This window comes from Bombina bombina, chromosome 6 (genome assembly GCF_027579735.1).
Source record: "Bombina bombina isolate aBomBom1 chromosome 6, aBomBom1.pri, whole genome shotgun sequence".
NCBI classification, from domain to species: domain Eukaryota; kingdom Metazoa; phylum Chordata; class Amphibia; order Anura; family Bombinatoridae; genus Bombina; species Bombina bombina.
Window position 1 is genome coordinate 100,916,801 of NC_069504.1, and position 12,358 is coordinate 100,929,158.

The window sequence follows — 12,358 nt, forward strand, 5'->3', positions numbered from 1 at the left end:
ATGACGTAAGCATGACTGAGTCCGGTGGATCGTATGTTACATCACAAAATTCTACTTTTGCCAGTCTGTAGGGTTTGATAACTAAGGGGAATCAGGCTCGCCACAAATACGCTGCGGAATTCCAGCGTATTTGTGGTTGACGGCTTGATAAATAGATGCCACAGTGTAGACTAGACACAGCTAGAAAAAAGACCAAGATTGCAATAGTTGAAAATCATGAGTATCAAAGTTTTAAAAGTCCAGCCATTATCCAGTAAGGCTCACACGCTAATATACTAATTTCAAACAAACCAGAAGTGGATTTCTGGCTGCTAATAGCAACAGTTTTTATATCAATAACAATGAAAAAATTCCCAAATTGAAAACTAGTGTGTCTCAACAAGTGTAATGTTCCAAACCAATTTCGTGGAATCTTCACAAAGGTCAGTTAAATAGTAGCGGTATTTGCCCCAGCAGGTCTACACAGCAACCACCCCCAGTAGTGAGGAAAAAAAGGCATCCACCATTGCGGAATAGAGTGAAGCAAACTCACCCTTCTGCCAAAATCTTCTCCGGTTCTAGGCGATTGACTGCTCAAGGCTGTACAAGGTATGCGCTGATAGAGATCCTCCGCTTGGCGTGTAACGCCGCTGATGTTTCTCTGTTTCAAGTGTCCCGGCGCCTAGGCATGACGTCTAAACTGGGGGTGTGTGTGAGGCTGCGAGCCCATTGGCTGAACCGCTCCGTGGTGAATCCTTCGTGTCAAAACGATCCGCTTCCAAACTGAAGCATTTAACGCTGAGAAGGTAGGAACGGGGATGTAATCGGACAGAGACTGCAAAGAGGATTCCTTGTAATCCAATATGTAAATAATAAGAAAAAGAAGAGCGCAGCTTCATCCGGTAAAAAAGTTCATCTTTATTAATTAGAGTACATGGATAAAATTCCAGCAGCAGCAGGAAACATAGAACAGGGATGAAAGGTCTGACTAGTTTCGGCTATCTCGCCGTAATCGTAAACCTGTGCATCTTAAAATTGTATTGGTTTAAAAATACTTTACTATTCTCTAATTGGTTGGATAGAGGGCGTTGTTTGCTAAAGCATATTAACTCCATGAGTGCTGATAAGGGGTGGTGGGAGCTAGATGACTATACATACTGAATCTAGGAATATTTTAATGAAAACTGTTGTACACCAGTATATTCTGAAGGTGACAGATAATATTTACAGAAAGAAAGGAGGTTGGAATAATACCTAAATAATTCATAAATCCTATATCTAAACATACATTTGAGATGGTTTTAGGATTATTGTATATATACCATATTGTTGATTATAATGCTACATAAATAGGTGTAACCCCTTTATATCAAGAAAAAATGTTTAGAAAAAATGTTTCTCATGTCACATATAGTTCAAGGGCAAAGGTGATATATACTCATACTCATACTCATATCTATAATGCAATACAATACATTGATCTCAATTGACTAGAAGAACCCCCTAAAAATCAACCAGAATCATACAATTGTCTGAAAGAATCCTATTGAATTTAACCTATTCGTAGATTAAGACACCTCAGGATAACTACGTGATCATAATTTTTGATTAAAGCAAAACTGATGGAAAACATGTAGCTTCATCTAAGACATATTAAGCTCTATAATTCTGGTATCTTGTGGTATCCCAATACAATTTATTCTTCCAGACAGATCATACCTTATATATGTATGTAAGGGTACTGAACACTGATGTAGTACAATGATAATAAACTAATAAGCTAAAGGAATATACACTGATGTATGGTGTAAAAGAAACCAATTGTCTTATAACTAACAATAGTCGGTAACTAAGAACTCCGAGCCATTATGGCCCAAATAAGTTTCAAATAACACTAAACCTATAGTCATTTAGAGAATATCTATGGTAATATTTAAGGTGGTACAAATTCTTATAGTACACAATCTATAGAGTATATGTATAATTTGTCAGAGTCATATAAACCCCTATTATATGATGTAAAGAGTATTATCTGTGTTTATGACTTGGGAAAATGAAAGGATATTGTATGTATATGTAGGGAAAGAAAGCTCCAGAGAGGGGTATTAGGCACATGTGCTGCCTGGCGTGTGAATAGTGTGCAGTTGACTATACAATACAGGTATCATCGCTTCTACATGCACACAGAATTATGTCATTGCATATTGGGATATCGGCCGCAGGCGGCCCAAAACGTGTAAAGGGTAAACGGTTGGCTGGAATTGGCAGGTATTGCCACTTCTACAGACCAAATAAGGATAAATAGTCACATAAAGTGATAGTAGATAGTAAAATGAATAAACACATGTATTGGTGATAGACAAAGGGCACAACTCCATGGGCAGATAAAGTTATAGCCCATTCATCGGCTTATTGCCAATGATTGATCAAATCGAACTCCGAATTGTATCCATCAGGAACTCTAGTCCTTAATTTAAAAATCCAGAAGGTTTCACGTCTGGCTAGGAGTGTATCCTTGTCTCCCCCCCTTAACGGTTTTTTTATTACTTCGATAGCCCTCCATTTGAAGGTATTGACTAGACAAGCATGTGTTTCAATGAAGTGTCTGGAGAGTGCTGAGCATGTTACTTCGTTTTTAATGTAACCCAAGTGTTCCCGTATTCGGGTGCGCACATCTCGACTAGTTTTGCCTACATACTGTTGGTGGTGTTGTGTACACTCAATCAAGTATATAGTATAGGGTGTTGAACATTTTATAAGCCCGTTGGTTTTAAAAGTTTGGTTTGTGGTACAGGAATAAAATTCCTTACCCTCTACCAGATAATCACAGGCTTTGCACCTCCCATCACCACACTTGTATGTTCCTTGGATACTGAGCCAAGAAGATGGCTTCTTAGTAGGGGGTAATAAGGAAGGAGATAGTATGTTGCCCAAAGTCATATTTTTCGAATATATGCATTTGAAACCCTTAGCTACCACTTCCTTTAGGGCTTTGTCCCCGTACAGTATTGGAAAATATTTTTTGAGGATGGCACACACCTCATCATACTCTGTAGAATACTTGGTGATAAACATAGTTCTATCATCCATATCACTCTTGTATTTATGTTTTAGGGCCTCCTGCCTACTCACCCCAGCCACCTCCTTAGCCACGTTTCTAACCATCTCCGGCCGGTACCCCCTTTCCACTAGTTTGTCAACCATACTCTTGCTTTCAACAGCAAAGTCCTGGTCTGAACTGCATAGGCGTCTAGTACGCAGCAACTGCCCCTTGGCAATTCCCTTAAATACATGCCTTGGATGTGAGCTTTTGTGGTGCAAGAGTGTATTGCCAGAAATTGGCTTTCTATACAACCTAGAAGTGATTCGGCCAATGTTTGAATCACCTACTAGAGTCACATCTAGGAAATTGATGGAAAATTTATTCCATTCATAGGTAAACTGTACCCCATTTTCACTAGTGTTCAAGTACTGTACAAACTTCTCTGCGTTCATCTTATCTGATGACCATACAATTAGTAGGTCATCTATGAAGCGTTTGAATAGTGAGATATGTTTCCTGAAGGGGTCACTATCTGAGTAGACAAAGGTTCTCTCAAGCCAGCCCATAAAGATGTTAGCATATGAGGGGGCAAATTTTGCCCCCATGGCTGTCCCTTGTCTCTGCAGATAGTAGACCCCTTCAAACAAGAAATAATTGTGTTCTAACAAGAACACAGTAACCCTTAAGTTGTATTTGGTAGCTTCACTGTCTGTACCATAAATGGGTTCCAAAAAGTGTCTGATTGCTCTTAAACCAATATCTTTAGGGATACTCGAATAGAGTGCCACCACATCAATGGTCAACCAACTAGAATTAGGGGACCAATGTACTTGCTCCAACATTTCCAAAATATGTGTGGTGTCCTTGATGTGACTATGTAGTGTTTCAACTATAGGCTGTAGAATTGAGTCCAGCCATTCCGATAGAGGCTCCAAAAGGGAGCCTATGCCGGACACAATCGGTCTCCCCTTTACATTTGTCAATCCCTTATGTACCTTAGGCAGATGGTGGAAGATGGGGGTAACCGGATTTCTAACATACAGATATTTCATTGTCTCCGCATCCATGAACCCCCATCCTACACCATCGTCCAACAGGTTATATAGCTCTCTTTGGAACCTGTTAACTGGGTCGGATGTAAGTGTAGTATATGTATTGGGATCTTCAAGCTGCCTCAATGCTTCAGCAATATAAGTGTCTTTATCTAGGACCACCACACTTCCTCCCTTATCAGAGTTCTTTATCACAATGGATTTATTGTTTTTAATTTTACTTAAAGCCTCTTTTTCTTTAAGGGATAGGTTATGTGTGCTAGTATTTTTAGATTGATGTAGTAGAGTTAAATCTTCCACCACTCGTTTGTGAAAGAGTTCCAATGCCTGTCCCCTACTGTGTATGGGGTAAAATTGGCTTGCTTCTTTAAACTTAGGAAATGAGGGTGAAGATGCATAATCATTAGACTCATTTGATTCTGAGTAAAGGTCCTCAAGTACCGTCATATCACAAATATCTGGAAACGTGGGTACAATGTTACTCTGGGCCCCTAAAGTAGGACCAGGTACCCTCTGTTCCATTTCCATATTTGTGTTAGTTCGGAAATGTTTGCGTAGGGTCAGTTTCCTAATAAACCTATTGACATCAATAATAGTATTGAAAAGATTAAATTTATTGTCTGGACAAAATCCAAGCCCATAGTTCAGTACTTTAATTTCAAATTTATCAAGGGGGTAGGATGAAAGGTTAATCACACTATTTATTAGGGGCGATTTATCTGTTTTTCCCTCAGAGTGTATCTGTGTTGTTTCTTTTTGACAAATTCTTTCCCTCCCCCTTTGGGTGGTTTCATGGCAGGCCGAAAAACCTGCGCTTGATCTTTAGGTTTAGCTTTCACCTTAGGTCTAGTCCCATGTTCTGATACCATGGGGGCATTGTCAATAGGAGTATGGGTATTTGTAGGCATACTCTCACTTGGACCTGGATCAATGTGTTCCATTTCCGTTTCTGAAGGAGAATAATCCTCCCCAGAAGTGGACGCCGCCCATGACGATTGATCGTCATCTGTGGTGTCCATTTCCACAAATGTGACCTTTTTCTTTTTGTGTTGTCTCTTTTTTTGTTGTTTATATGGAGGTTTATCATCAATTGTTTTTTCATTAACATTATCATTAGTGTTGGCTAATGTGTTGGAGGAGTTTGAACCACTAATAGCTTTTTTATTTATTTATTTCTGTAAATATTATCTGTCACCTTCAGAATATACTGGTGTACAACAGTTTTCATTAAAATATTCCTAGATTCAGTATGTATAGTCATCTAGCTCCCACCACCCCTTTCAGCACTCATGGAGTTAATATGTTTTAGCAAACAACGCCCTCTCTCCAACCAATCAGAGAATAGTAAAGTATTTTTAAACCAACACAATTTTAAGATGTACAGGTTTACGATTACGGCGAGATAGCCGAAACTAGTCAGACCTTTCATCCCTGTTCTATGTTTCCTGCTGCTGATGGAATTTTATCCATGTACTCTAATTAATAAAGATGAACTTTTTTACCGGATGAAGCTGCGCTCTTCTTTTTCTTATTAGTTTTTATATCAGTTTTTAATATTGCTTTTAACTAGACACTGTCAGTAAATTACATTCTTTAAGATCAGCACAAAACTGGTGTGAAGTTTTTACTACCAGTCACTGAGATTAAAATAATGTTCATATTATGGGAACGAGAAAACATTGAAAAAACTATTGTAACCATATATGGAAAATAAACTTATATTTACATAAAATATTATGACTGATTGAAAGTTAATATTTTAATACATTAAGGAACAAACAGAAATTAAATTAAATTATGTGCTCTGGTATTATGAGTGGAGTTCAAATATTGTGCTTGCGAAAGAGCAATTTTGAGCTCCACTTGTAATATGGCTCTTAGTGTAAAAACAAAACCTTCGAAGATTTTAGAGGAATTGAGAGTAGAGGAACAGTAGAGAAGCTTATAATGTATTTGCAAGTTGGGTTCTAATAATTTTAGCCACCAATCAGTAAGCGCTATCCAGGGTGCTGAACCAAAATGGGCCAGCTCCTAAGCTTACATTCCCTTTTTTTTAAATAAAGATACCAAGGGGACGATTTATCATAGTGCGAGCGGACATGATCTGCTGTAGCGGATCATGTCCGCCGCACATCGATAAATGGCGACAGCATATGCTGTCGGCATTTATCATTGCACAAGCATTTCTAGTGAAATGCTTGTGCAATGCTGCCCCCTGAACATTAACAGCCAATCGGCCTCTAGCAGGGGGTGTCAATCAACCCAATCGTATCCAATCAGGCTGATTGCTGTCCGCCGCCTCAGAGGTGGCAGAGGAGTTAAGGAGCAGCGGTCTTACAACCGCCACTTCTTAACTTATGTTTCTGGCGAGCCTGAAGGCCTGCGCGGAAACTGCTGCATTTGCAGCATAATAAATCGGCAACCAAGAGTACAAAGAAAAATTGATAATAGGAGTAAATTAGAAAGTTGCTTAAACTTGCATGCTCTATCTCAATCATGAAAGAAAAAAATGGGGTTTAATATCCCTTTAAATGTTGGAGTGGTATTTTCATTTCCCTTGTATAATAAGACGAGAGATTTAAAGGCATGTTTAAGAACATCATACTTTAGTCATACTTTCAGAAGGTATAAATGTAAGCAGCTCATAAGCCATAAACACTATCTTTGAGAAAGAGCCATAACGGCGTAAAACACATCAGATGACGTAGGTCGTGTTCCTAAGTTTACTACACTCCCCTGTTCTCTGAACTATGTACGTTTTAAAGTTTCCTAATACATTTTGACAATTTTTATTCTTGTAATTGTGCTTTTTAGTATTGTTGCCTTGAGCTTTTGAATCCTGCACATTAGTTTTGTGTATAATAAGTTTTTCTTATGCTATATAGATGCTGTGGTTGGCGTGTGTTTACGGCTGGCAAAACACCAGCCGCCTTTTCCTCAACTAAGCTGGTGATAAACTTTTGTTCTATATGAGCCTTAAATTCTTATTTGCATAAGCCATTAGCCCCTGATCTGACAAAGCCTCAAACCGACCTTTGACGGGAGTCATAAAACTCGTCATCACTGCAAACTCTCATGGCGTCTCCAAATGAACTGATGGCGTGCAAGCATGTGTGACATACCAGCTTTGTGTTCCACTTATGAGTTTATATCCTGTATTAAGGCTGTCGAGGTTGTCTCATTATCCAGCTGTATGGTGACTATATGTAGAGAGCTTTTGCTCAGGCAGCACTCATTAAATGCAGAGGATGATGGGCAGTGATTTGTTTGTGAGTGCTTTATTGTCATATGGTTGGATGCACGAGCGGAGGCTATAACAGCTACACTGTAACCACTTGTAGCACCGGGTGAGCTGCAATGTCCTTGCTTTGCATTATTGTGTGTTATTTTAGGGTTATTTTAGCTGTTAACCCCTTATTACCCATACTGCTTGCATCTTTCCATTTCAAGACAACAAGTACACTTTATATCTGTTTATCTGCTCTGATCATTACAGTTTGTAGGCATTAAAGGGATGCTAAACCCAATTTGTTTTCTTTCATGATTCAGATAGAACATGCAATTTTAAGCAAATTTCTAATTTACTCTCATTATCAATTTTTCTTCATTTTCTTGATATCTTTATTTAAAAAGCAGGAATGTAAAGATTAGGATCAGGCCCATTTTAGGTTCAGCACCCTGGATAGCGCTTGCTTATTGGTGACTACATTCAGCCAACCAATAAGCAAGCGTAAACCAGGTTCTAAACCAAAAATGGGTCGGCTCCTATGCTTTACATTCCTGCTTTTATAATAAAGATAGCAAGAGAACAAAGAAAACATAATTTATGCTTACCTGATAAATTTATTTCTCTTGTAGTGTATCCAGTCCACGGATCATCCATTACTTATGGAATATATTCTCCTTCCCAACAGGAAGCTGCAAGAGTCCACCCACAGCAAAGCTGCTATATAGCTCCTCCCCTAACTGCCATATTCAGTCATTCGACCGAAAACATGCAGAGAAAGGAAAAACCATAGGGTGCAGTGGTGACTGTAGTTCAAATGAAAAAATTACCTGCCTTAAAGTGACAGGGCGGGCCGTGGACTGGATACACTACAAGAGAAATAAATTTATCAGGTAAGCATAAATTATGTTTTCTCTTGTTAAGTGTATCCAGTCCACGGATCATCCATTACTTATGGAATACCAATACCAAAGCTAAAGTACACGGATGATGGGAGGGACAAGGCAGGTACTTAAATGGAAGTTACCACTGCCTGTAAAAAAACCTTTCTCCCAAAAATAGCCTCCGAAGAAGCAAGGTATCAAATTTGTTAAATTTGAAAAGTATGAAGCGCAGACCAAGACTCCGTCTTGTAAATCTGTTCAACAGAAGCCACATTTAAAAAAGGCCCAAGTGAAAACCACAGCTCTAGTAGAATGAGCTGTAATCCCTTCAGGAGGCTGCTGTCCAGCAGTCTCATAAGCTAAATGAATTATGCTTTTTAACCAAAAAGACAGAGAGGCTGCTGAAGTCTTTTGACCTCTCCTCTGTCCAGAATAGACAACAAACAAGGTGAACGTTTGATGAAAACTGTAGTAGCTTGTAAGTAAAACTTTAAAGCACAAACCACGTCCAATATTGTGTAATAGACGTTCCTTCTTTGAGGAAGGATTAGGATACAAGCATGGAACAACTATCTCTTGAGTGATGTACTTGTTAGATACCACCTTAGGAAAAAACCCAGGTTGGTACGCAGGACTACCTTATCCGTACGAAGGACCAGATAAGGAGAATCACATTGTAACACAGATAACTTGGAGACTCTACGAGTCGAGGAATTAGCTACCCAAAAGGAACTTTCCAAGATAAAGATTGATATCTATGGAACAAAAAAGGTTCAAACGGAACTTCTTGAAGAACCTTAAGAATCAGGTTTAAGCTCCATGGCGGAGCAACAGTTTTAAACACAGGCTTAGATCTAACCAAAGCCTGACCAAATGCCTGAACGTCTAGAATACCTGCCAGACGCTTGTGCAAAAAAATAGACAGAGTAAAAATCTGTCCCCTTTTAAGGAATTAGCTGACAACCCTTTTCTCAAAAACATCTTGGAGAAAAGATAATATCCTGGGAATCCAGACTTTACTCCATGAGTAACCCTTGGATTCATAACAATCAGATATTTACACCATATCTATGTTCAATTTTCCTAGAGACAGGCTTTCATGTCTGTATTAAGGTATCAATGACTGACTCGGAGAAGCCATGCTTTGATAACATCAAGCGTTCAGTCTCCAGGCAGTCCATCTCAGATTGATTCTATTTAGATAGTTGAAAGGACCCTGAGGTAGAGGGACCTGTCTCTGAAGCAGAGACCGTGATGGAAAGGATGACATGTCCACCAGATCTGCATACCAGGTCCTGCGTGGCTACGCAGGCGCTGTCAAAAACACCAAAGCCCTCTCCTGCTTGGTCTTGACCTCCGGAGGAAATCCCACTCCCCCGGAAGAAAAGTCTGACGACTTAGAAAATCCACCTCCCAGTTCTCAACACCTGGGATATGGATAGCTGATAGACAAGAGTGAGTCTCTGTCCAGTGAATTATTGTAAGACTTCTAACATCGCTAGGGAACTTCTGTTCCCCCTTGATGGCTGATGTAAGCCACAGTCGTGTATATTGTCCGACTGAGTATGATGTACCTCAGAGTTGCTAACTGAGGCCAAGTCTGAAGAGCATGGAATATCACTCCCAGTTCCAGAATATTTATTAGAAGGAGGGTCTCCTCCTAAGTCCACTATCCCTGAGCCTTCAGGGATTTCCAGACTGCATCCCAACCTAAAAGGCTGGCATCTATTGTAACAATTGTCCCATTTGACCTGCGGAAGGTCATACCCTTGGACAGATGGACCCGACATAGTCACCAGAGAAGAGAATCTCTGGTCTCTTGGTCCAGGTTTAACAGGGGGACAAATCTGTGTAATCCCCGTTCCTCTGACTGAGCATGCATAGTTGCAGCGGTCTGAAATGTAGACGTGCAAACGGTACTATGTCCCTTGCCGCTACCATTAAGCCGATTTCATTCATGTACTGAGCCACCGAAGGGCGCGGATGGGATGAAAAAAAAAAAACACGGCAGAAATTTAGAAACTTTGACAACCTGGACTCCGTCAGGTAAATTTTAATTTCTACAGAATCTATCAGAGTCCCTAGGAGGGAAACCCTTGAGATTGGGGATAGAGAACTCTTTCCTTGTTCACTTTCCACCCATGTGATCTCAGAAATGCCAGTACTACGTCCGTATGAGACTGGGCAATTTGGATGTTTGACGCCTGTATCAGGATGTCGTCTAAATAAGGGGCCACTTCTATGCCCCGCGGTCTAAGGACCGCCAAAGCGACCCCAGAACCTCCATAAAGATTCTTGGGGCTGTAGATATCCCAAAGGAAAGAGCTACAAACTGGTAATGCCTGTCTAGAAAGGCAAACCTGAAAAACGATGGTGATCTTTATGCATCACAATGTGAGGATAAGCATCCTTCAAATCCATTGTAGTCCTCTATTGACTCTCCTGGATCATAGTTAAGATGGTACGAATAGTTTCCATCTTAAATGACGGAATTCTGAGGAATTTGTTTAAGATCTTTAGATCCAAAATAGGTCTGAAGGTTCCCTCTCCTTGGGAACCACAAACAGATTTGAGTAAAAACTCTGTCCCTGTTCCTCTCTTGGAACTGGATGGATCTCGTACACAATGTAAGAATGCCTCCTTCTTTATCTGGTTTGCAGATAATTGTGAAAGGCGAAATCTCGCCTTTTTTTGGGGGGGAATCTTTGAAATCCAGAAGATATCTCTGGGATATAAATTCCAATGCCTAGGGATCCTGGGCATCTCTTGCCCACGCCTGGGCAAAGAATGAAAGTCTGCCCCCTATAGGATCCGTTACCGGATAGGGGTCCGTTCCTTCATGCTGCCTTAGAGGCAGCAGCAGGCTCCTTGGCCTGCTTATCTTTGTTCCAGGTCCGATTGTCTCCAGACCGCCTGGGACTGAGCAAAAATTCCCTCTTGTTTTGCCTTAGAGGAAGAGGATGCCACACCTGCCCTGAAGTTTTTAAAAGGTACGAAAATTAGACTTTTTTTTTTTTTTTTTGCCCTTGATTTAGACCTATCCTGAGGAAGGGCATGACCTTTTCCTCCAGTGATATAAGCAATAATCTCCTTCAAACCAGGCCCGAATAGGGTCTGCCCCTTGAAGGGAAGTTAAGTAGCTTATTTATTAAAGTCACGACAGCTGACCATGATATAAGCCATAGCGCTCTGCGCGTCAGTATAGTAAAAAACAGAATTCTTAGCCGTTAGTCTAGTCAAATGAACAAGGCATCAGAAAACAAAGGAATTGGCTAGCATAAGCTTGTCAAATATATTCATCCAATGGAGTCGCTTAACTGTAAAGCCTCATCAAGAGACTCAACCCAGAACGCCGCAGCAGCAGTGACAGAAGCAATGTATACAAGGGGCTGCAGGATAAAACCCTGTTGAATAAACATTTTTTATCCATTGGATCTAAAAAGCACAACTGTCCTCGTCAGAGGTAGTGGTACGCTTAGCTAGAGTAGAAACTCTTCTCTCCACCTTAGGAACTGTCTGCCAGAAGTCCCGTGTGGTGGAAACTATTAGAAAACATTCTTCTAAAAAATAGGAGGGGAAGAGAACGGCACACCTGGTCTATCCCATTCCTTATTAAAAAAATTTTTAGTAAACCTCTTTAGGTATTGGAAAAACATCAGTACACACCGGCACTGCATATTATTTATCCAGTCTACACAATTTCTCTGGCCCTGCGATTGTACACATTCATTCAGAGCAGCCAAAGCCTCCCTGAGCAACAAGTGGAGGTTCTCAAGCATAAATTTTAAATGTAGAAATATCAGAATCAGGTTAAATCATCTTCCCTGAGTCAAAAAAAAAAAAAAAAAAATCACCCACAGACTAAGCATATTGTGAGGTAGTATCATACATGGTTCTTAAAGCGTCTGTATGCTCTGTATCTACCCCCAGAGCTAACTGCTTTCCTTTAATTTCAGGTAGTCTGACTAATACTGCTGCCAGAATATTATTCACCACCTTTGCCATGTCTTGTAAAATAAACGCTATGGGCGCCCTTGATGTACTTGGCGCCATTTGAGCGTGAGTCCCTGAAGCGGGAGTCGAAGGGTCTGACACGTGGGGAGAGTTAGTCGGCATAACTTTCCCCTCGACAGAATCCCCTGGTAAAGAAACGCTATGGGTGCCCTTGATGTAC